The 26,996-nt window shown below is 36.4% G+C and overlaps 1 protein-coding gene and 1 pseudogene across 11 annotated transcripts in view; one reads left to right on the forward strand and one right to left on the reverse strand.

Annotated features, from left to right (window-relative positions):
- The window catches only part of ERC1 (ELKS/RAB6-interacting/CAST family member 1), a 561,256-nt gene that overhangs the window by 271,013 nt on the left and 263,247 nt on the right, over nucleotides 1-26,996 (forward strand). The window lies entirely within an intron of this gene.
- On the reverse strand, nucleotides 19,495-20,589 carry LOC122892278 (annotated as a pseudogene).

Here is a 26,996-nt window from a genome sequence, read left to right on the forward strand (position 1 = left end):
AAAAAGGAACATGTACAATGTTTAATCACTTAAGAACAGTTTGTCTTTACAGTTTTTAAATAGATAAATATATATATAAAGTCACCATAGTATTTATATTTAATTGGATACTTTCTTTTTAAAAAAAGAATGACACTTTATTTTTTGAAAATATTTTAAAATACCTAAGAAATCACATTCTTTGCAGTTCTTTGAACTTATGAGTTAAAAATAGATATCAGGTTAAAATTATAGTTATGTAAACTATTTTAGGAGGCATACTAACAAAGTCATGTAGGCTTCTGGTCTAGGCAAGAAACTGTAAATTAGGATGTAGGTGGGTAAATTGCATAGTGGCAGTGGGAATGGAGACAAGTAGATGGATTTAGAATGTCTTTTGGAAGTAGAGCTAAAAAGACTTGGTGAATTCCATGAATGGAATATGGTAAGGCTGAAGGAGAAAACAAAGATGATTTTCCAGTTACTGGCTAGACAAGTGGGTAGATGTTGGTTCCATTTTCTGAGATGAGAAATCCTCAGGGAAATACTTGTTTGAGGATAAGAAAGAAATTATGCTAAAAAAATGATAGTTATTATTAGTAGTAGTGGAATGATTACCACATCAGATGTATATATCAACCCAGTTTTCTCTTCTGAAATAAACTATTGTCTACTTCATGTCTACTTTGTACCTTTTTTCAGCTATTTCATTGACATCTCAACCTGAAACCATCCAAATCCAGAACCCTTGATTCCTTGCCTTAAACCAGTTTTTCCCCAGGCCTTTTCATCTCATGTGAGAAAACACTCTTATCCTACAAATCTGAAATTAGTCAGATGCAAGTTAGGAGAAGCAAGTCCGAGAAAGGCTGAAGTGATAGGTTAGGTACAGAGATTGTAAACTCTGGTTCAGAAAGCTACTCCAGAGGTTTAGGGAAGCTGTATTACATAGTGGCTAAGAAAGTGGGTTCTGGGTTAGAATCCTTGATTGGGATTATGGTTTGATCACTTAAAAATTATAATTGCAGACAAATTATTTCTGTGTTGATTCCCTGAGCTGTCAAAAATACTGTAACTGCCACACCAAGGAGAGGTTATATGTATAAAGCACTTATAACAGAGTTGGCATATAGTAAGCACCCAGTAAACCTTAGTAGCTAAGGTTAAGTAGCTACGTAGGCTTCTCTTGTTACTACTGTGGCTCTTGATAGCACCAAGGAAAGAGGTTGCTGTCACCAGCATACAGCCCCAGAGAAACTTAGTATCTACAGACCCCATCTTAGTGTCTTCAGTACTGGTGATAACCAGCTTTTTCTTAGAAGTTACCATTTGCATATATCAAGTTTTAATCCTTGGGACTTGAGGAAATTCTGTCCCCTGCCACTTTGCAGCCTAGAATTTATAGTATCTGCATCCGCTGGAAATACCACAGCCAGCTAATAGGTTAGTCAAATGGGTATCGTTCTTATCATTCAGTTATTCCTTCTCTGAGAGTCTGTCTTAGGTCAATGCAGGATCTTAGTTCTGTCCATTATTTTCCAATATTCTTTTAGGTTCCTCTCACAAAAATAGCCTTAGTAGCTTTAGTAAATGGTTACAAATTTTTGCTGTGAAATCCAATCCTAATGTTATCCTTCAGCTTTACAGAGTTATGTATTATTCTGTGATTTCCTTCAGGAAGGAAAGTAGGGAGGGAAAGAAGAATGCTTTCTTTAGCACAATTTAAAACAAAATGAGAATTTGAGAACATTATGCTTAGATTTTATTGATAGAAGTCGGAAGATAGAGAAAATTTAAGATTAAAAAAATGTTGTGTTTGATCCTCATAATCTTAAATTGGAAATATCTGATTGAATATTTGTGACTTTTTCCTCTTACCAAACACTCAGATGCACACACAAACATACACATTTCCTACATACTGAAAATACCTCAAAAACATTATTTCAGTTGCAGTGCACCCTCCTAGTGCCCAGGTATGGTATCCAAATACCACTCAGTATTAAGAGGATTTGAGTTCCAAATAGAAGTTACTTTTTTCTTTTCACATAAAGTGAATTCTAGGAATACACATTTTTCTTCACAAGTGCTTATTTGTGACCAAAACTTCTGTAGTCCTTATAGCAGCATTCTTCAATAGAACTTTGACCCAATGGAATCTCTTTTGTTCAGTATGGTGGCTGATGAACACTTAAAATGTGGCTAGAACCCCTGAAGAACCAAATTTTCAATCTATTTTTTTTTTAAGATTTTATTTATTTATTTGACAGAGAGATCACAAGTAGGCAGAGAGGCAGGCAGAGAGAGAGAGAGGAGGAAGCAGGCTCCCTGCTGAGCAGAGAGCCCGATGCGGGACTCGATCCCAGGACCCTGAGATCACGACCTGAGCCGAAGGCAGCGGCTTAACCCACTGAGCCACCCAGGCGCCCCATCAATATATTTAATTTTTAAATCTATTTAATATTAATTTAAATGGCCACATCTGGCTAGTGGCTGCTATACTAGACGGTGTGTTAGATGGATGGATACTTATATAGACATATACGTTACTTAGCAACTGCCATTTAGTTTTTCCTCCTGGGCCTGACAGAGTTGTAGTATTGCTGTATAAGGACAAGCACTTTCCTGATGTTGTTGATCCTTTTTTTGTTTTTGTTTTTGGAAAAACATCTGTGGTCTTAAAACACATTTGTCAAAAGTAATTATTCCTTTTTTACTCTTAAGATTTTATTTTATTTTTTTATTTGACAGAGAGAGAGAGAGAGAGAGAGATTACAAGTAGGCAGAGAAAGGGGGAGAAGCAGGCTCCCCGCCAAAGCAGAGAACCCAATGTGGGGCTTGATCCCAGGACCCCGTGACCATGACCTGAGCCGAAGGCAGTGGCTTAACCTACTGAGCCACCCAGGCACCCAAAGTAATTATTCCTTTAAGAAATAATGGTGAAAGACTAGGTTAGTAAAAGACAAGGTCACTTTCAAGAGATACCATAATGTGTATGTCTGTGTGTCTGTGTGTGTGTATTACCCCATGTTTAGTAGTAGACATTTCAGTTTATAGCATGCATGATGGAATTAGTATAGGAAAAAGGAATATAAAAGTTATAGAAACAAGAAAGCAGTGTCTGTCCATAGAGAGAATATGCCACCCTAGTGTTAAGAGTTTAATGGCTTCATAGATAACCATTTACTCCATTACTCTGTTATTCATTCCAGTAATGCTTATTGAGAGTTTACTATATGCTGGGAAATGGAATACACTAGTGAACAAAACAAATATATGGTCCCTATCCTCCTGGTGTTTATTTGTTAGGAAGATTAATCACATGTTCACATACATAAACATACTCTTTAAGATTGTGATACAGTCAAATAAATGAAAATATAGAATTATAAAAAGAGTATAACAGGGGGAGCTTATTTAGAATGAATGGTCAGGGAAGACATCCCTAAGACACTGATACTTAAATTGACACATCAAAAGTAAATAGGAACTGGTGAGATTTAGAATGTCAGGAAATTTACTTCATGGAAACCACCAGTGTGGACACCCTAATAATGGGAAGAGCATGGTATAGTTATGCTATAGAACTAAAAGGAAATCACCAGTTAATGGAGAATGCTAAGTAGAAGTGAGTTGGTGGCTGGGTGGGTAGGTAGGTAAGTGAGTGAGTGAATAAAGGAATGAAAGAACAGATGGTATGACATGGAGAGTTAGGGAGGAACCAGATTATGTAGGATGGTCATGTCAGTGATTTTAGATTTTATCTTAATTGTAATGGCTAGCCTTTAACTCACTTTAAGAAGAAGAATGATAAAAATCCATTTCATGTTTCTTTAAAAATTTTTTTAGTTATTTACTTATTTGACAGACAGAGATCACAAGTAGGCAGAGAAGCAGCCAGAGAGAGAGGAGGAAGAAGGCTCCCTGCTGAGCGGAGAGCCCGACTCAGGGCTTGATCCCAGGACCCTAGGATCATGACTCAAGCTGAAGGCAGAGGCCTTACCCCACTGAGCCACCCAGGTGCCCCACCATTTCTTGTTTTAAAAAGATTATTCTGGCAGTTATATGAAAAATAAATCGGGGATAAGTAAGAAAAAAATAAATGAACAAGGGCACTAGGCAGCGTACCTGTTAGGAAGATAATGTGTAATCCAGGAACAGAGTAGGGTGTTAGCCATGGAGATGGAGAGATTTATTTGGAGATAGATGTAATGGGATGTGCTGATATTTTGCATGTGGAAGGTCAGGAAGAGGGAGGTGGTATTTGAGATACCTGTGCCCTCTTTCTTATGAAGGTGTTGTCAACTAGGGACTTGGGTATATGGCTTTAGTTCAAAGATGTGCTGTGAGCTAAAATAGAAACATACTCCAATTACTCTCAAATGCACATAAATTAAGAAAGTACCTCTTTATTATTACTAGAAAATGTACACACTGGACGTATATAGCATCTTACTCTTAATATAATTACAAGGCTTGAGATACTGACATATTGATTACCTATTAACTGCTGATCATTGTGATAAATAATTAATAGTATTTAATCACTTAAATTCTTTGATATATTATTGTTCCCTGGAGAGAGAAAGAACATCGGGGCTCATAGGGTACTTTTTCAGAAGAATGAAGACTGGTTTGCATTTGTTCCCTCTGAATGAAGCAGTGTCTTCATCTTTATTCCATCCTCTTGTCTGGATAAATCCTACTTCTCTTTCCATAAAACCTTCTTTTACCCCCCAAGTCTGAGTTACATGTCTCTCCCATGTTTTTCAGCAGCACTCAGTTTGTTTGACGACACTGTGTTATTATTACTTACTCTCTGTCACTCTAAGAGTTTATTTCCACCTTCTCTATTAGAATGAAAGCTCCTTGAGGACAGGTGTTGGGTCTTGTTTATTGTTTATCTTTAGTAACTACTGCCATCATGTCTGGTACATAGTGGCATTCAGTGAATATTTGTTGAGTGAATGAATTAATAATGAGTGAATGAATAAAATTTTATTCTGACCTCCTGACTGCACTCCTGGTAACAGAAGCATCACTTTATTTACTAAACAATGTGAAGTTTAATTGCAATTTTATGACTCTTATATTAGTTATCAAAAAATATTTTGTATTATTATAAAAATATATTGAATTATTACAAAAAAGTTTTGAATTGTTTTCTTACTTGCAATTCCTCTCCATGGGATTTGATGAAGTACTTTGTCATCTGCCGGAAAAACTCAAAAAAGATTTCACAATCATAGATTTAAAGAATTAGATAGTATTACTTGAAAGCTTATTTTTTATGGTAAAGAGTATTTGATATTAAAAGCATGGTAGCTGCAATGGAAAAATAAAATTTAGAAATCTTCATTATCCCTGACCTATCCTTACAGTGGAAAGTAAGAGGACTTGCTATATCTCATGAAGTGAATATGTAGCACTCTGTCCCACCGTGACTGATCTTTCAGATAGTGGGAGCTAACAGAAAGTGATGTTATATACCATCTAGTCTTCAACTCCCGTTTGTACGTGGTGTTATTATTGAAATGTATTGTTTGAGCTCAAAAGGCCTGGCCACCCACTTCGGGCTGATATATATATATTTATTTGTAGGTATTTATATATTGAAATATAAAAACCTAGATTTATGGAGTTTCCTCTAGATCATGTTATATTCTATATCAGACAAACTATTTTCTGTTGACCTTTCTTCCTGTTCATTCAGTATTTCGGCTGATTTCATTTCCTCCCCTTCCTGGAACTGCAATACTAGTAACGTTGGTATATATTTTTTGATACCGTACACATGGATGTGTTGTTTTTTTTTTTTTTAAAGATTTTATTTATTTATTTGACAGACAGATATCACAGTAGGCAGAGAGACAGTCAGAGAGAGGAGGAAGCAGGCTCCCTGCTGAGCAGAGAGCCCGATGCGGGGCTCGATCCCAGGACCCTGAGACCATGACCTGAGCTGAAGGCAGAGGCTTAACCCTCTGAGCCACCCAGGTGCCCCTGGATGTGTTGTTTTTATGTGCAAAAAAAAAAAAGTTTGTTTAAAAGCTAAACGAGCTCTCTAGAAACTGCTGCTACTAGAAATGTCTAAACTGTAAGCTTCCAATTATTATCTGCTTGAATGTAAATATTAAATGGAGATGTTGAAGGTGCAAAAAAAATTGCTATGTCATTATGACATAGCAATAAGCCATGTCATAAAAACATGTAAAATTTCAAAACACTCTACAGAACAGATGTAAACTGTGGTCAAATTAGGATGAAAATGTTTTTGATTCTACTTTATTTCCATCTGGTGGGACTAATACTTATGATCATCACCGGTGATTTCATTAGGTTTTTCAAGATTTGTCTCATCTCTCCTGCCTTAAATATAGATTTATAATATTAAGATTGTTTCCTTTTATACAATACTCTAATGGGCTACATTTATAGTTTATAGAAGTTTCCTAACATATATGTATGTATTTTACTCTTTATCCTTTTATGCCTTAAGTCAGTTTCTGTGTTGGTAGTGATGGGGGTTTTTGAGGTGAGTAGCTGAGCGGTCTCAAAGTATTATAAATACAAACATGTTTCTCAGCTATGTGTCTTAGAAGAAAATCCAGTTGTAAATTAGCAGTATGAACTTTGCATTTAAAAGAGATTCCTGATTTCTGCAGAAGTCATCCTTTTTGGTCAGTGCAAAAATTGAAGGTACTTTGTTCAAAGATTTCATTTTTAAAAAGATGTTATTATCAAACATTTTATTGGTAAACATGGGGAAAGTACGTTTTTAATATTCTAAGAATCTGGTATGGTGACAGTTAAATTCACATTTTCTCTTTGCCATTGTGTAACCATTTCAGTATTTAAATCAAGCTCTGTCAAGAGGAACTTAGTAAGTTTCATTGTAGACTCTTGCTCTAATGTCAGTGAGTTTGAATCTCCTTTGTTATGGTGACTGGTTATGAAATCAGTCACTTGACAGACCCTGAAGTGAGACTGCTGGAAGTACGTCATGTCTGCCTTCATGGTGACAGCTGGCTACAAAACAAACCCCACCAGAGCCATTCTGCAATTGACAAGGGACTTCAAAGGCCAACAGGGCTGACACTTCAAAGAGAATTCTGCCATCTCTGGCTTGTTGAAAGAAGTTGTTAAATGGTTATACCCTGCCATAGCAGAAATCTCCATGTTTAGACTTTTCCTCCTTTTGATCTTAGAAAGATGTATGAAATGCTCTTTAAGTTAAAGGAATGATATAGTCTATAGCAATGGCAACCCAATATTATTCTGCATTTCAATTTACTTCTTAATGGAAATTACCCAAATATGTTCAAATAACAGTAGGTCTAAAAACTCAAATGTCTCAGAGGATGAGTGCTCAAAAAAGGAATAGAAACTTCATATTAATGTTGTAGCCACTTTCACAAATGTGGAGTAAGTCAGATGGTGAATAAAATGGAGCTCTCAGTGTGTTTTTAAAACTCTCCTTCAGTTTCTCCTGGTAATTTTAGTCTTCTTTAGTAGAATCATGTTCTGAATATTGATAGTAGGAATGGCAGACAACTAAAACCTGTTGTCTCAAGTCCAGTTTGCATGGTTTAAACAGACATTTCTCTTCCTCCCTTTTCAGTAACTTTGTACTTGAAATTTTAAACTACCTTGTACTGTTTGAAATGTTACTCATCCAGTTATGCTGGATATGATACTGATATAATTACCTTATTGTATTCAACAAAGGGAAGATCTCAGAGTTTTAATAAAACTCTTCCAATAAAAGATCAAAATACTAACAAGCATCTTGAAGAATAACAATGAAAAGGCAGCAACATGAATATTTTCATTTAGAATACTGATAGCCATGAAAGGTACTCATTTGATGGAGTTATGTGTAGTGTACTTGAAAAAGAAGAAAGGAAACTTTATAAATAACAGGGCAGTAAAAATATGGAGATTTTATATGTAGTATGAAGCGAGAGTAGGGCTTGGCTTGAAATCTAAAATTATTACAAGTCAATGGCATGACCTTTTTTAACGGCAATGTTTTCTCTCTCATCCTCTGTATTATAGGATAAAACTAAGAATCCTTAGATTATTTTGCCCTGATCTTGTGTTCTTTTCTTCTCTTAAAACTTCTACTTACATATAATAAAAGGGTTGACTTAGCAGAAGCTTTAGAGCACTGTAATAACTTCCTCTTTAATTTTGCCAGATGGGGTCAGTAGACAACAAGTAAAAAAATTCTGAAGGGAAACTGGAGCTCCCAGGAAATAACCACATGTGATGGTATGACCAAAAATAATAATAATAATAATAAAATAATAATCTTTTTACACATGAGTGGTTTGTAACAGTACTTTTGAAAGTAGTGCATTTGGGTATGCCTTTTTTATTACAGTTTTTTGCTCTTGAAAAGTTTTTGATAAAATAGTACATGATTATATTATTCTGGAAGTTCAGGAAATATCTATGTTTCTAAATTTTGGCTTGATTTTTCCTTTTCATTCAACAAAAGGACCACATCTGCATTTTCCAAAGTTATAATCAAATGAAAAATTAACTGCAGTGGAAAAGAAATAAAACCTTGGCACACCCTAAAATTGAACCACAGAGATGAGTGCCAGACTCTATAGATACCGGTTTTCAAAGTAGACATGTTTTTATACTTCTGACTAAACTATATAACCACTATTGCACTGGGAAGCACTTTTGGAATCTATGTGGCAGATCTGTAACAGATGATATTTAGTTTGCTTGTAATGAGTTCTTGGGGTGTTTGGCCCTTATTCTGTTATCTCCTACTGAGAAGTTTGAAAACCAAATTATTGACGATAGAGGCAGTCATCCAAGATATCGCTGAAGGTGAAGTCATGAGAGCCAGATGGCTTCCCACTGATTTTTATATGCAGTTTATGTTCTCGTTGGCTGCACCTTCTTGGATGTTTTCAATAAACATATTTTCCTAGAGAAATATGCACAGCAGGATTTATCCTACACAACAGATAGTTTTTGTGTGTGGCATGGCCCATGCTCTGTTTTGGCACTCATTTGTCCCCTCCTCTTATCTCCACCCTCTCTAATGAATGAGTAAAGAGATAATAAGGGCTAGTGTAAAGTGCAGTGAACCAGAAGTCAAGTGATGTGGATTTTAGCTCTTCTGTTTACTAGCTGTGATTTAAGGTGAGGTTCATAGTCTTTCTAAGCCTCTGTAGTGGAACGAAGTAATTATTAGCCCACACGTGTTTTGGTAGCTTATAAAGACAGTATACAAATGTCGAGCATTATTGATCAACATTATGGCCAGAATAATCTTGTGTGTGTGTGTGTGTGTGTGTGTGTGTGTATACACATTTATGTGATGTTTATGAGTTCTCTCTTGGTGTCCTTGAGTTGCCAGACATTAAATTCATCATTTTGTATTTTGTATTTCTTCTTTGACTAATAGTAAATTTGTGGTAAGTAAAATTTTGATATTTGATGTTACTATTTTTAATAGTATAGTATTGATTAATTTTTGATTTTCATATAACTATTATTTCATTTGCCAGTTTTTTTTTATAACCTTTTTTAGGGGTTATATTGAAATAATATGTTTTCTCCACAAAAAGCATCTGCAATTGATGAAATATCATTCTGTTTACTTCTAGGTAGCTGTTTGACTTTTTTTCAGCAGTGCATATGAGAAGGATTAAAATTTTCCATTAAAGTGTCAGTAATCTTTTATTGTTGCAAACTTAAGATAGGAGTATGAAGGGGTTTTATTCAAATTGTTTATTTGATCTTAGAAAAAGGGCTTAAGACCTAAATGCTCTGGTCTCTGTTGGTGACTTTATGCTAGTGAGGGGATTGCTGTTTTCTGTCATGAAAAGGAATTAATATTTTCTCCATGTGAAATGGCCAAATGGTTTCAACTATGAAGGAAATTTTTTTTTCAAATGCTGTGTATCTTGTACAGCCTTCCTAGCCTGTACTTTAGCCTGTTTTTTGTTTGTTTCTTTTGTTTTGTTGTTGTTGTTGTTGTTGTTGTGTACTTTAGTCTGTTGTCTTGACTTTCTAGTAATGCAGAAAATAACCTTTTTATTTTTCAGAAGAGAATTTACTAGAGCTTGAAGTTCAAGGGAAAGTCTTGTCTTTCCACCTCTGTTTATATTTCCTTGAATTACTCATTTGTCACAAACTCTAATGAGATATAAGGAGGTCTTAGACCCAGATGCAGAAGAGTGTTAAATGATGGTTGCCACATCTTGTTACTGCTGCTGGAGAAAAAATATGATATTGCTTAGATTATTTCTATCCTTTTTTCTTACAGGAGTAGAGAAGAGCCATGGAGTCTATGTGAACCCAGGCAGTTACTAATTTTTGTTTCATTTGATTCTGGTATGAATTCTTGGTTGCTGAAGTAAGCAAATTATAGGAGACATTAATCAAGTAAAAGTCTTCTGAAAACAAACAAACAAAAAGTAGTTTTGAGTGCTTTAATTCAGATTTTTAGTCGTTTTGATGCTTTGTTACCAAAAAAATCATTTAAGTGGAATTAGCAATGAGATAAACATTATTAGCCCTTCTTAAACCTGCTTTCCAACCTCAGTGACACAAATGATGAGATTAATAGCAGCAGGGGGACATTTGCTTTGCTTTGAAAATGTACACCCACATTTTATTGGTGTGGGATTTTTAAAGCTCCACTTAGGAATGATAAGGGGTTATTATAGGGTTTATCTACCTAAGCCCTCTGGGTTGATAAAGAAAAATTGAGATAACTTAGGGGATGGGGGAAGCATTTCTTTCACATTGTTGTGTTTGCGCTCTTTTAAAAAAATTTTTTAAAAAAAATGAAATCTTGCCATTTGCAACTACATGGGTGGACCTAGGGGGTATTTATGCTATGCAAAGTAAGTCAGAAAAAGACAAATACTGTATGATTTCATTTATATGTGGCATATAAACAAAAAAAAGCAAATGATCAAATAGAACAGAAACAAACTCATAGATACAGAGGACAAACTATTGGTTATTAGAGTAGGGAAGAATTGGTGGGTGGGGGAAATAGGTAAAGGGGATTAAGAGGTAAAAATGTCCAGTTATAAAATAAATTAGTCATGGGGTTATAATATACAGCATATGGAATATAGTCAATAATATTATAATTACTTTATATGTGTGTGGTGACAGGTGACAGATACTATTTACTAGACATACTGTGTCACATATTGTGTCATTATTCAATAATGTATAAAGATACTGAATCACCAGGATGTACACCTGAAACCAAAAGGTTATTGTATGTCAATTATAGTTTTATTTTAAAAAATTTATCTTCAGCTAAAGATTTGTAACCACAGCACAATATTACTGGAAACTTAAAGGGAATTGCCAATGAAGAAACACAGCCCAGTCCGTGTACATTTATTTCTTCTCCAAGTCAGTCTTAACTGTGGGTTCTTATAAACCATATGCTTTTACACAAACACCCAGCATCATTAACTGTCCTATGGGAATGTGAGCCATATTTTTAGAGATGGTAAAAACATTTTGTAAATTCCTCACCAGTGGAACACTAATTATGTCAAGTGTCTTGCTGATTTTATTCACACTCACAAACTTTTGACATTGTTGACTTATTAGAGAAATGCCACACTATTTAAAAAGTTAAGAAATCTAATGACTCCCAAGTTGAATTGGAGAAATGTGTTTTCTTTGGTTTCTTTTTCAGTGTTATGTATGTGACTCCTACTCATATTTTGGTTCTTCATAAGGTCGGGAGTAAAAGATAGCAGTAGTACCTTACAATTCCTAATCTTTTTTTTTTTTTTTAAAGATTTTATTTATTTATTTGACATAGAGAGAGAGAGAGATCACAAGTAGGCAGAGAGGCAGGCAGAGAGAGAGGGGGAAACAGGCTCCCCGCTGAGCAGGGAGCCCGATGCGGGGCTCGATCCCCGGACTCTGGGATCATGACCTGAGCCAAAGGCAGAGGCTTTGGCGCCCCCCTAATCTTAATATACTGCTAAATTCAGTGTTAATTTAGTAAATTAAGTTACTTCAGGAATCACAATATCTTATTTTCAATAAACAATAGAAAATTAAAGCAGTGCTATCATATAAGTCATACACATTAAGGAAGTAATTCTTAATTCTTACTTTGGTATCATCTGCTTTATTTCGAAGTTATGGCACAGTGGGGCCAGTGTCCTCCACCCTTTTTAAAGAACTTAGTAGAATTAATTTTACTGTGTCTTTCATCCTAGATTTTAGTAGACATTGTCCAAAAAAATAAGCCTCCAATTATCTGTACTGCACCATTATCCGTATCTGTTCAGTACTTTCTTTGCCTCAACATATTCTTCACTCCTTCTACATCTTCCCACTTTGTCACCAAAATTCAGATTCGTTTGTCTTCATTCATTCACCAATTCACCAGGTAGTTACTGAGTTTCAATTCTCTGCCAGGCCCTGACATACATTCTTAATTTCTTTTCACTCCTCCTCCCCCCACCAGTTCCTTAATTGTAATTAACATATGGTGTTATATTACTTTAAGGTATATAGTATAATGATTCAACAATTCTATTTATTGCTCAGTGGTCATCATGGTAAGTGTACTCTTAATCCCCTTTATTCCACCCATATACCCACCCACCTGTCCTCTGGTAACCATCATTTTGTTCTCTGTATTTAACAGTTTGTTTCTTTTTTGTCTCTTTTGTGTGTTTCTTCATTTTTGTTGTTCTTGTTGTTTCCTGAATTCCACATATGAGTGAAATCATGCTGTATTTATTTTCTTTTTTCCTTTCTTGAACCATCTTTCACCTCCTTTGCATGAAGTGTAATTTTGCCTCTCCTTTGACAACCTCCAGCAACTCTTTCTGGTGATAAATACATGTTTCTTCTGAACCGTAGGGTTAGAGGTAGGACTCTCACCCTTCCTGTTTCCTGTTACACTTTCAGACCATTATTCTATCACGTTATTATGAGAACCCCTACTTCTTCAAGTCCCATGCCATTCTGATATAGCACGGAAGGTTTTCATTGAAGATTTTTATCTCACTGATTTCAGAATCTGCATGGATAATTCATTTGTTTTCTAATCCTTTCAGTTTCTTTACCTTTGTCTCCGTTGACTTTCTTCATCCCATATCTGGCATTCTAAACCTTATAATCTAGCCTGCCTCCAAATTCACTCATTACAGTATCTTTCTCTCTAAACACAATTGCCTATTATTTTAGCATTCTTATTCATTTGTACTATCTTTCCATATCATTTGAACAACTTTTTCTCTTTTTGCTTCATCTAATCCATTAGTCTTCTCTTTCCTTCCTTTTGTATTCCCCGTCTTTGCCTCTTCCTATATTCAGCTTAGAATCCCTTTTCCATTATTTCAGTAGCTCTCATTTTCACATTCTGAGTCTTCTGGCCCCTCTATTTAGTCAGAATCCCTTTAGTACCTTTCTGTTGTATTTGGGAAAAATCCCATATCCTTCATGTGGCCTACAAGATCATTCTACATTTGCCCCTTTCTCCCTCTCCTACATTTGTACCCTTCTCCTTGTTTTCAGGGCTTGTATCTTTAATCTTCTCTCTCTGCTTTCCCATTTTAGGGCTATTAGACTAGCTGGAATGCCATTTTCCTCCCCACCTGCTTCTTACTTTCTTTGGGAAACTCTCTAGGTCCCCAAAACATAGATCAAAACCTCATGTTACTTACTCTCATGGTATTGTACTTTCTACATAACATTGTACATAGTTTATAATTAAATATTTATGAATTTTATTAATGACTATATGGACTCAAAGCTCAAGAGCTATAGAGAAATATTTCTGTTTTGTTTTCTGTTACATCTTCAATGCCTAACACATAGTACCTGGCACAGGGTGGGAATGAAAGGTTTAGAAGGTAAAAGAGAAGGCGGAGAAAGGAAAGATGCAAAACTGGGCATGGGAGCACTCTGCGGAGCAATTTTTTAGATATAATTGTGGAAAGCTGTTATGGAACTGTGATACATTGTAGCAAAGCAAAATTAACTCTGAATACAGTGGGTTCCGGCTGCCTAGGCTGGAATCCTGGTTCTATGCCCTCTAGCTGTTAAGTTACTTAAGCTCTCCAAACCAATAGTATTGTCTTCTGTAAAAGTGAGATAATAATAATACTTAATATCTAGCCTCACAGGCTTATTGTGAGGATTTAATGAAATGATATCTGTAAAGTGCTTTGAACACTTTGAAGTTTTCAGACAAGGTAAGTTGCTGCTGCTGTTATTATTCTTTTAAAATAGCTACAGCTATTCCCTATTAATAAAATACTGTACTGTTGGTATATATCCTGTCAAAGAATTACTATGCATTGACGAAAAGAGTATAATGGGGAAAGAGAATATTTCTAGTATGTAGGCTAGTATGCAGCGTAATTCTGTAAATTTAAATTCACAGTAGTGGTGATTGTGTGATACCTAGAAGATTTTGTTGGCAGAGGATGGTAGAAGGTGTATATGAATATATGTGTGTAAGTTCTCACTAATACTTAAGAAATGCTCCTCAACTCAGGAGCTTTTTAAAGAAAAATTTTTTTAATTTAAAAAATTTGGGGGGTAATTCTATAGCAGAGTGGTTCCTAATCTAGAATTTCTTTGAAATCAAGAGAACTGGTGGACTTCTCAAATGAAAATTTGACTTCTGTGATGAATGCTTAACCTCTAGGTAATCTTCCTTTGTACACTCCTTTTTTCTTCTAATTGTTTCATTCTTTGGGAGACTTATGCTTCTTACCCTCCTAAGAAACCATAACAAGATTTTCCATAAGCATCTTGGAAATGACAAAAAAGTATTTTGCTCTCTGTTGGGGAATGGAAGAAGGTGGGAGACTTGAAGATGCAGTCTTTGCCAGCACCTGAAGCACCTAATTTCTTTGCTTTCTTAAGGAAAATGGGTCTGTGGTAAAGTCATAATTTGTTCCTTCTTATTCTGAGTAAAAGTTTATTAGCTTGTGATTTAAGCAGACCATCTGGTCGTATTGGCACTGCACACTATCAAGCCCTGTGCTTTCTCTTAATATGTTACTGGAGGCAGTTAAGTTGCATACTTGAATCCCAGCTCTGGCCTGGCTTTTTTTTGTATCTTGAAACATATGTTTTTAAAGATCATACTGTAACCTGGAGCACATTTTTAAATGGTGGAGAATTTCTTCGTTGTTTAGTGTGTTATATATCTCTTCATTTCTTCTATTCAGCTTTCATTACTTTCATGTCTCAGTGACTATACCTAAAACTGTATAACTAATGTGTGGTAGGCGTGTAATGGAACATATATCCAAATGGAGATAGTTGGATGTATACTCTGGAGTTGTGGAAAAGTAACAGAGTAGTTCAGTTTGACCTTGAAACTGTTTCCCTGGCTGGAGCCCAAACACAAATGAGATAATTATTTGGAAATCCTTGCCTGTGGTACCATTCTAGCCTTAAAAACAAAAATGCTTTAAAACTTACTTGGTTGTATGTATTATCTTGGTTGTATGTATGTATAATAAGCTAGGAATACCTTGAGGGTCTGGCACTAAAATGGTTGGGAAAATGAAGCAATCTTTAAGAAAATTACATTTTGCTAATAAGATTCTGTAAGTGGAAGTATGGAATGAAAGTTAAAACATGTCTGTAAACAGAGCAGACTGGATGCTGGGAAAATAACTTCCACAGAAAGAACTGAAGATGGTTGATAAAATATGTATCATAAGTTGGAAAGAAAGTAAGGAAATCTCAGGAGATGAATAAGACAGGGAATTAAAATACAGGTACTTGATGAGTTGTTAAACTTGAACATTAGCTCTTAAACTTAAACTTCTTGGAAGGAAAAAGGTCCATGGATGCCCAAAATGGAGAATCTAACAGACAACCAAATTCCCTATACCCTTTTTATTTTTTATTTTATTTAGTAGACTTCATACCCAGTGTAGAGCCCAACACCAGGCCTGAACTCATGACCTGAGATCAAGCCCTGAGCTGAGATCAGGAGTTGGATACTTAAAATGACAGAACCACCCAGGCACCTCTCCCCACCCTTTTAAAAAGGGATCCATGGCCACCTGGGTGGCTCAGTTGATTGTCTGCCTATAACTCAGGTCATGATCTGAGGCTCCTGGGATCTAGTTCCACATGAGGCCCCTTGCTCAGCGGGGAGTCCACTTCTCCCTCTCCCTTCCACTGCTCATTTGTGTGCACATGTGCATGCTCTCTTTCTCTCACAAAAATAAATTTAAAAAACCAAAAGGAATCCACAATACCCAAAATTGGTCCTTTGAAAACATTAAGAGAAGTGGCTTTTGGTGATATTAAAAGTGTGGGGGGAAGGCCGAGCGGGGGCGCCTGGGTGGCTCAGTGAGTTAAAGTCTCTGCCTTCAGCTCAGGTCATGATCCCAGGGTCCTGGGATCGAGCCCCGCATCGGGGTCTCTGTTCAGTGGGGAGCTTGCTTCCTACTCTTTCTCTCTCTCTCTCTGCCTGCCTCTCTGCCTACTTGTGATCTCTGTCAAATAAATAAATAAAATCTTAAAAAAAATTTTTTTTAAAAATTTTTAAAAATTTTAAAAATTTAAAAAAAATTTTTTTTTAAGATTTTTATTTATTTATTTGATAGACAGAGAGAGATCACAAGTAGGCAGAGAGGCAGGCAGAGAGAGAGGGAAGCAGGCTCCCTGCTAAGCAGAGAGCCCGATGTGGGGCTCGATCCCAGGACCCTGAGATCATGACCTGAGCTGAAGGCAGAGGCTTAAACCACTGAGCCACCCAGGCGCCCCATTAAAAAAAAATTTTTAAAAAAGGCAGAGTGAACAATTTTTGAAGTGATAAAGGACTTATAACTATGAATCCTGCAAGTTTTAAAAAGATATAAGACTATTTCGCCAGTACGTATGACAAAAGAATTTAGCAAGACTCACTACATGTGAAAAAGAAAACATGAAAAAATGAGTCAGTAATAAAATTTTTCCTACAAATTTCAATCCTGAAGAGTTAACAATGGCGACTTTTTAACAGACATAAAAGGACAAATAACTTCAATCTTACAGAAACAATTCCAGAAAATTAAAAAGAGGGAATAATTTATCACAAACATACTTTATAAGATTAACATAACTTCGAATCAAAATTTACAAGGTTAGTACAGGAAAAGAAAAGTTTAGGCCTGTCTCAACCGTGAACTTAAATGCAAAAATTCCTAAACAAAATATTTCTAATTTAAAGTTAGTGTATGAAGAAGAGAAAAATAAACATGAAGACATTTTAGGCCTGTTGCAGGAGTCAAGATTGGTGTCTTTAGAAAATTAACTACCATAATCTGCCACATTAAAAGATGTTAGGGAACAGTCGTATGATCATCTTAAGAAATGTAGAAACTTTAATTTTTTTAACTAACTAGCAATAGAAGGAAATTTCTTTTTTCTTTTTAAGTTTTTATTTAGAGGTGCATAGCTGGCTCAGTTAGTTAAGCGTCTGTCTTTGGCCCATGTCATGATCTCAGGGTCCTGGGATTGAGCCCTATAGTGGGCTGAGACATTGGATGTCCCTATGGGGAAAATGAGATTGGCTCAACACCATACACAAAAAAGCAATTCCAGGTAGTTTAAAGACTAGATATCAGACACAGTACTTAACACTCTTGGATAACTTGTCATTTAGGTATTGTACAGTAACCATAAAATAACACAAGTTGTGATGGTTAATTTTATGTATCAACTTGCTTGGGCCACAAGGTGCCCCGATGATTTGGTCCAACAAACTGTTATTTTTTTGAGGGCGTTTTGGATGAGATTAACATTTAAATCAATACACTTGAGTAATTCACATTGCCCTCTGTAATGTGAGTCCTGTTCTATTCAAGTTTTTCAGTCAGTTGATTCCCCTCCCCTGACAAGGAGTAAATCCTGCCTGATTGTGTTTGAACTGGGATGTTGGCTTTTGCCTGCTTTTGGACCCTAATTGCAATACTGAGTCTTGAGTCTTGAGTCTGTCAGTCTTTGGACCAGAACTTCACAATTGCCTGCCTCTCTTGGGTCTCAAGCTTGCCCATTCATTTTGGAGATCTTGGCATTTGTCAGGTTCCATAATCATATGAGCCAGTTAATTTTAAAAAATATGTATGTATGTTTTCTAATATGTATTATACATTACATTTTGTGTATAATTTCTTATAGAATATACATTTAATATAGAATATATACAGTGTACTTTATATATTGATATAATTGCTATGGTATATTAATATAACTAATTATATTAATTTAACAATATATTTAGTTACTGGTTATATTTCTCCAGAGAAACAAAACTAATAGGATATATATTGAATACAGTATGTGTGTATATGTATATGTTTGTGCATGCGTGCCTATACAGGCGTACTTAGGAGACTTTGTCAATTTGGTTCCAGACCACTACAATAAAACATACAAGGCGATAAAGTGAATCAAATGAATTTTTTGGTTTCCCAGTGTATACATATATAAAAGTTACGTTTACACTCTATTGTAGTGTGTTAGGTGTACAATAGCATTATGTCTAAAAAAATAATGTACATGTCTTAATTAAAAAATACTTTATTGCTTAAAAATGCTAACTAGCATCCACACTTTCAGCAAGCTGTAATATTTTTGCTGTTGGATGTTCTTACCTCAGTGTTGATGGCTCTGACTAATCTGGGTGGTGGATGCTGAAGGTGGGGGTAGCTGTAGCAGTTTCTCTATTTTCATTTTTGGGGGCTTTTTTTGACAAGTATTTAGGACCTTTAGTAAGATGTTTTTGCTGTTTGTTGACTTTTTTGAAAAAAAAATCAAGTTGTTAACTTTTTATGACAAATAGAAATGAGGCTTTTAAAAATCTCATCTTGGGGTACCTGGGTAGCTCAATTGTTAGGCATCCGCCTTCGGCTCAGGTTGTGATCCTGGGATCCTGGGATCGAGTCCCACATCGGGCTCCCCGCTCTGTGGGAAGCCTGCTTTTCCCTCTCCAGTTCCCCTGCTTGTGTTCCCTCTCTCACTGTGTCTCTCTCTGTGAAATAAATAAATAAAATCTTTAAAAAACAGAAAAAAGGGGCACCTGGGTGGCTCAGTGGGTTAAAGCCTCTGCCTTCGGCTCAGGTTATGATCCCAGGGTCCTGGGATCGAGCCCCACATCAGACTCTCTACTCAGCAGGGAGCCTGCTTCCTCCTCTCTCTGACTGCCTCTCTGCCTACTTGTAATTTCTGTCAAATAAATAAATAAATAAAAACTTTTTAAAAAATAAATAACATAAAAAAATAAATAAAAATCTCATCTTGCCCAGATATGAAACAATTTAAAAACCCTTGTAAGTGTATTAGGCTTTTTTTTTAAACATATTTGTCCTTACTAAAAAGGGATGTTTTTAGGCAGAAACAATAAAAACCCCATGCTATAGATAATGCAGATAGTTCTAGTAATTTTGTTGATGGGTAAAAAACAAGCACTTAAGAGCTTCAGCTCAGTTTTTTGTTAATTTCTTATTCCTGGAATATCAAACTCATCTCTTCTTATTGGATGACTGAACCAGATGATGGTAGAGAATTGATAAACCAGTATTTACTTGGCCCTGCCCTAGTTAGAAGTTGGGGGTTTGGGGCAGATGAATTCTTTGCTGGTGGATCAGCTGCTTTTATCTCTTTGCCACTTTGTTGTTTGGGGTTTCCTTGACACTCGTGTCAGTAATTGAAGTTGTGGAAGTACCACTGTTGAGGTGGCTGCTTACCGTGGGTCTCATCTCCTTGATTTTCCTTAATTTCTTTATTGCTGTCTTCTCTATGTTGTCTCTGGTAAGGAGGCCCCTGCAGAATTGTTGTCTGTGACCCTGATACATAACTCTCTCTCACTGGTCTACCTTGTGCTCCTGACTTCTGGTTGTCGGCACCTTCCAGCTCTTCTCCCTGCCCAAGCGGGTTGGAAGACTGTGGTTGATGCCCCCATGGTCTCCACATATAGTAGGATGGGAGTTGTTGCCTGCAGAAGGTCTTGAACTGTTGGGTTTGGCCTTGAAAGCGTGTCTAATTCCTCATTCTTTCCCCACTCTCACTATTTTGGCAATTCTGCTAGTAATTGCATGGAGGATCCATGTGCCATGGATAGTGCCTATAATGGTTACGGTCTGCTGCATATTTACTGCCTTGTACTGGAACTCCACCAGCACCTATACCATTTGCTACCTCCTTACGTTTTCCCCTTCACCAGCATCATACTCCATAGTCCCTCCATCCTCCTACACTATGAAGGTAGTTCTTGGAGTTACTCCTCTTTATGACAGTCAGGTGTACAAATACATCTTCCTTGGTTTATTCCTGTTGATGAGACCATATCCATATCTCACATTGGACCATTCTGCTCTTTCCCACATCTTCTTACACTTGCTGGCAGTGATGTGAGGCCTCCACCACCAACTGTGGGGTCAGGCTTGGTGTCGGCAGTGATGGGACATGGGCCGGGACTGGGTGACTGGAAGGTTTCCACTTCATTGCTCATGGTTGTAGTGATGGTGACGGGGCTGATTTAGGCAGCTGCAGCTCCTCCTGGGGTATGATGGTAACTAGACCAGAGTTGGTGAGGCTCTTCCAGGCTTTTTGAGGTCTGCTCTCCATGCCCCCTACCTATTGGAATTTCTTCAAATACAGAAACAATGGAGGCACCTGGGTGGCTCAGTTGGTTAAGCATCTGCCTTTGGCTCAGGTAATGATCCCGGGGTCCTGTGGTCAGGCGCTATGTCGGGCCACCTGCTCATTGGGGAATCTTCTCTTCACTCTCCCTCGGCCTCCCACCCCCCACTCATGCTTGCTTTCTCTCTCAAATGAATAAATAAAATCTTAAAAAAAGAGAAAACGATGAAGTTTGCCACATCAACTTTTTCTTTCAGTTTCTCGGTAGCATATGATTCTCTGTGTTAGCATTGTAGTCACGGTAGAACTTCCTTCAGAGTTGGAGTCAGTCTTCTCAAATCTGTTATTGCTTTATCCAGTAAGTTTACATAGTTTTTTAAATTCTTTGTTGTTGTTTCTACTGTCTTTATGGCATCATCAGAGGGAGTAGATTCCATTTCAAGAAACCACTTTCTTTGCTCATCTAAAAGAAGCAACTCCTCATCTGTTCAAATCTTATCATGGGATTGCAACAATTAAGTCATGTCTTCCGGCTCCACTTCTAATTCTAGTTCTCTTGCTATTTCCACTACATCTGCAGTTCCCTCCTCCATTGAAGTCTTGAACCCCTCAAAGTCATCCAGGAGGATTGGAACCAACTTCTTCCAAACTCCTGTTCAGGTTGATAGTTTTACCTCTTCCCATGAATCACAAGTGTTCTTACCAGCATCTAGAATGGTAGACTTTTTTTCCAGAAGGTTTTCAATTTACTTGTCCCAGATCCATCAGAGAAATCCCTGTCTATGACAGCTGTAGCCTTCCTGAAATGTATTTCTTAACTAATAAGACTTAAAATCTGAAATGACTTCTTCTTGCTCCACGGGCTACAGAATGAATATTGCGTTAGACATGAAAACTACAATAATCTCATTGTACGTCTCCATCAGAACTCCTCAGTGTCAGTGAGCAATCATATTTTGAAAGGAATTTTTTTTTTCTGAGCAGTAGGTCTCAGCAGTGGACTTAAAATATTTAGTAGACTATGTTGTAAACAAATGTGCTGTTACCTAGGCTTTGTTCTTCCATTTATAGAATATAGGCAAAGTAGACTTAGCATGACTTTTTAAGGGCCTTAGGATTTTTAGGGTGGTAAATGAGCACTGGCCTCACTTAAAGTCATTAGCTGTGTTAGCCCCTAACAAGAGAATCAGCCTATATTTTTAAGACAAGCATTAACTTCTCCACTCTAAGATGACTTCTTCTTTCAGTAGAAAGCTGTTTCATCTACATTGAACATCTGTTGTTTAGTGTAGCCACCTTCATTAATGACCTTAGCTAGATCTCCTGGATAACTTGTTGCAGTTTCTATATCAGCAGTTACTGTTTCATCTTGTACTTTTATGTTATGGAGATAAATTCCTCCCTCAAACCACATGAACCAACCTCTGACAACTTCAGATTTTCTTCTGCAGCTTCCTCACCTCTCTTAGCCTTCACAGAATTGAAGAGAGTTTGGCCTTGCTCTGGATTAGGCTTTGCCTTAAGGAATGTTACAGCTGTTTTGGTCATTCCATAGAATGGAGGGTTAGTAAAACTTTCTCCATATAAGTAACAAGGTTGTTTCTCACTTTCTTATTGTTTGTGTATTCACTGAAATAGCATTTGTAATTTCCTTTAAGAACTTTTCGTTTGCAGGGGCACCTGGGTGGCTCAGTGGGTAAAGCCTCTGCCTTCGGCTCAGGTCATGATCTCAGGGTCCTGGGATTGAGCCCTGCATCAGGCTCTCTGCTCCGCAGGGAGCCTGCTTTCTCCCTTCTGTCTCTGCCTGCCTCTCTGCCTACTTGTGATTTCGGTCTGTCAAATAAATAAATAAAATCTTAAAAAAAAAAAAAAAAAACAACTTTTCCTTTGCATTCACAATTTTGGCTGTTTGGTACAACAGGTCTGGCTTTCAGGTATCTTAGCTTTGGACCAGTCTTCCTCACTAAGCTTAATCATTTCTAGCTTTTGATTTAAAGTGAGAGATATGTGACTCTTTCTTTCACTTGAACATTTAGATACCATTGTAGCATTATTAATTAACCTAATTTCAGTATTGTTATATCTCAGGAATAGAGAGGCCCAAGGAGAAAGAGAGTGACAGGGGTTGGTGGAGAAGGCATTGTACACACTACATTTGGCAGATAAGTTTGCTGTCTTATATGGGTGCAGTTTGTGGTGCCCCAAAAAGAATTAGAGTAGTAACATCAAAAATCACTGATCATATATCACTATAACAAATATAATGATAATGAAAAAGTTAGAAACTTTGGGAGAATTAACATTGTAACAGACATGAAGTGAGCAAATGCTTTTGGAAATACGGAAACAGACTTGCTTGACATGGGTTGCCACAAAACTTCAATTTGTAAAAAATACAAGGGCTCTGAAGTGCAATAAAACAAGGTATGCCTGCACACACACATACATATTGTATTCAGAATATATCCTGTTGCTTTTCTTTCTCTGGAGAACCCTAACACACCTATAATAATCATTTATTTCTTCATCACATAGATTGGAGAGTTGGTATAGTTGGCCTTGCTTTAGTTGTTGACTGGGGTGGCTATGCCCTCATGATTCTTTCTAGAACCCAACTGAGAGGGAATAGCTACTCAGAATGTTGCTTTTTTGGCAATGGAGGAAATGTAGCCTAACCACATGTATTATGAACTTCAGCTTGTTTCTGAATTGCTCACATCCCAATGCTCAAAGCAAATCTCATAGCCAAGCCAAAATCAAGGGTCAGAGGAGTATTTTCTTCCCATTATTATGCTATGGTAAGGATGTGGATGAATACTAATACCATAGAGGAATGAATAATTGGGACCACTAATTCAGTCTATTCCTGAAGGCAGTGTAAAAGTAGGAAATACCATACGACCCTGAGAATAGGAAGGATTTCTTAAAGAGGATATAAAAGTCACAAATCTTAAAGGCTTAATAAATTTATTTATATAAGATATTTGGGGGCACCTGGGTGGCTCAATTGGTTAAACGTCTGACTCTTGATCTCAGCTTAGGTCTTGATCTCACAGTCATGAGTTCAAGCTGGGCATGGAGCCTAGTTTAAAAAAAAAAAAAGATATTTTTGATCATACAAAGATATCATAATAAAAGGGACAGTTAAGGTACACGCTGGGAGAAGAAATTTGCTAAGTGTTTAATTGATGAAATGTTGGTCTCTAGAATATATGTTTATGGGTATGTTTAAAATTCCTCCAAAATCAACAAGAATAAGAGAAGCCAGTGGAGGTGGGAAGCAAAGATTTCAGCTTCAAGGAAAAGCAGCACAAATGGTCCCTAAACAAATGAAAAATGTTTAGTCTTAACTGATAATTATTGAAGTAATAAAGAACTTGATAAAATATGTATTGAGAAATTTATAAAGAGGAAATCAGATTATTGTTTTCTGAACCCATATCTGATCAATGTTACTGCTACAAGTGTCTCTTCATTTGATATGTCTCTTCATTTGATACAACATGAAGTACACAGCTTTATTTGTGAAGTACTGTTGTTAAAAAGACAAGTCAGATCTCAATCTAATGAAGACTTTAGATATAACTGTCATTTTATAGGAAGCATGAAGATAAGAGGAGCAATGTAAATAGCACCATTAAAAAAAATAATTCACTGAATCCAAAATGTGGGACATTGTATTGGACACATGACTCAAATTTGTTTATTTCTCAACTCAGTTCTTTTCCATTGATCTCTTTTTCTATCCTTATGGCAACACTACCTTGAAGTTTTATAGTTAAGTTTTGAAGTCAAGAAGTATGAAATTTTCAACTTTATTATTTTGTTTCAAGATAACTTATTCTGGCTCCCTCATTTTAATATCAATTTTAGGATTAGCTGGTCAATTTCTGTAAAAAAAGCTAGCATCTTTCTATGGATTACATTGAATCTGTGGATCACTCTGGGATGTATAGTCAACTTAAAAACCTAAGATCTGTGAACATGATATTTTGCCATTTATTTAAATTTTCTTTAATTTCTTTCAATAATCCTATAATTTTCAGTATATATATTATGCATTTTAAGTGAAATTTATACCTAGCTATTTCCTTCTTTGTGATGCTATTTTAAGTATAATTGTTTTAAATTTCATTTTTGAGTGTTTATTGCTTGTATATGGATAGACAGTTGATTTTGTATATGAATCTTATATTCTGCAACCTTTGTATACTTATTGATACTTTGTATACTTATTGATTGATATATATGTATATATTAAAAATATATATATATCTACTAAATACATACATATATGTGTTTAGTAGATTCTTGGTGTTTGTCACTATATAAGATCATGTCATTTTCAACCAGAGAAAGTTTTTTTTTTTTTTTTTTTTTAAGATTTTATTTATTTATTTGAGAGAGACAGTGAGAGAGAGCATGAGCGAGGAGAAGGTCAGAGAGCGAAGCAGACTCCCCATGGAGCTGGGAGCCTGATGTGGGACTCCATCCCCGGACTCCAGGATCACGCCCTGAGCCGAAGGCAGTCGTCCAACCAACTGCGCCACCCAGGCGTCCCAACCAGAGAAAGTTTTGTCTTCCTTTTAATTTTTGGGGTATTCTAATTTTGCTGGCTATCACTTCTAGTACAGTATTAAATAGACATGGTGAGAAAGGACAGTCTAGTCTTGTTCTTGGTGCTGGTCCTAGAGGGAAAGCATTCTGTCTTTCCTTGTTAAAGTTTATATTAGCTGTGAGTTTTTCATAAATGCCCTTCATCAGGTAGAGAAAGTTTTTCTTTTTCTCTATCTTCTTGACTGTTTCTATCATGAAAAGTTGTCGGAAATTGTTAAATACTCTTTTGCATCTACTTAGATGATCATGTAGGTTTTTTGGCGTGTATTCTACTGATATGGTTTATTACATTTAATTTTATATGTTAAACCAACTTTGAATTCTTAGGATAAATCTCAATTTTTATATCTTCCTAGGTTTGATTTTCTTTTCTTTTTTCCCTCTGTATTCAGAAGGAATACTCCTGTGTAATTTCCTCTTTTTTTCTTTTTTTTTTTTTTTCTTTTTTTCTTTTTAGATTTTTCTGGCTCTGTTGTCAGGGCTTCTGCATCATAATCCCTGTTTGCCATGATTCCCATTTCTCTTACTTTTTGGCATAAATTGTGCAAAGTTCATCTTTTGTACATTTCTTCCCCCAAATCTGGAATCAGCTGTGTTTTTAAGGAGCCTGTTCAATTTAGTGGGAAACTATAATCTGGGTGTTGTAGTGCTCAAAGTTGTTGGCTCTCACTGCTTTTAACTCCTAGGTAGTACGTATGTAGGTGTGTTTTTTTCTTTTGGTTCTGGAATATATAAAGTGTAGGCCCCTTTTTATGTACATGAAAAAAACAAAGTTGGATGAAATAAGGAAGTCAGAAGATTCAGTTATAAAATCTTCATAAACTGATAGAATGAACCAGTGATTTATTTTGGAATATATACGTCAAAGACAAAAACAAAGAAATGGAAAGGATTAAGTAACAAATTTAGAATGGTGATGAACTGTCATGGGGGACTTTTGGCCATACAGTTGGATAGATGCACCTACAAAGCTTGTGGATAATGAGTGTATAGATGTGTATATTGTTCTTGGTTCTGGAATATATGTGTATTTCTTCTTTATATACATATAATTCACATTGGTTATTTATGAAATTTAAAGGTATTTTATGCACAAAGCATTGTGAAATTATCTTTCCTATTATTTGTAAGTAGTCTTTAGATAATTTGTGTTCTTGGGTGCCTGGGTGGCTCGGTTGAGCGTCTGGCTCTTGGTTTCGGCTCAGGTCATGATCTCAGGGTTGTGTGATCAAGCATGTGTCAGGGCTCCATGCTCTGTAGGGAGTCTGCTAGAGATTCTGTCTCTCACTTTTCTCTCTCCCTTTGCCCTCCCCTCTTTTCCCTTCTCTCTAAAAATATGTAAATAATTCTTTTTTTAAAAAAAAATGTAAATAATTCTTTTTTTTTTAAGATTTTATTTATTCATTTGACAGAGAGAGATCACAAGTAGGCAGAGAGGCAGGCAGAGAGAGAGAGAGGAGGAAGCAGGCTCCCCGCTGAGCAGAGAGCCCGATGCGGGACTCGATCCCAGGACCCCGAGATCATGACCTGAGCGGAAGGCAGTGGCTTAACCCACTGAGCCATCCAGGTACCCCCACATCGGGCTCTCTGCTCAGCGGGGAGCCTGCTTCCTCCTCTCTCTGCCTGCCTGCCTCTCTGCCTGCTTGTGATCTCTGTCTGTCAAATGAATAGATAAAATCTTTGAAAAAAAAAAATATGTAAATAATTCTTAAAAAAATAATTTATGACCTTTTGCCAACTGTACCAAAAGTGCCTTCTTACTGTGGTTATTGAAG

The sequence above is a fragment of the Neovison vison genome, chromosome 12 (assembly GCF_020171115.1).
Source record: "Neovison vison isolate M4711 chromosome 12, ASM_NN_V1, whole genome shotgun sequence".
NCBI classification, from domain to species: Eukaryota; Metazoa; Chordata; class Mammalia; order Carnivora; family Mustelidae; genus Neogale; species Neogale vison.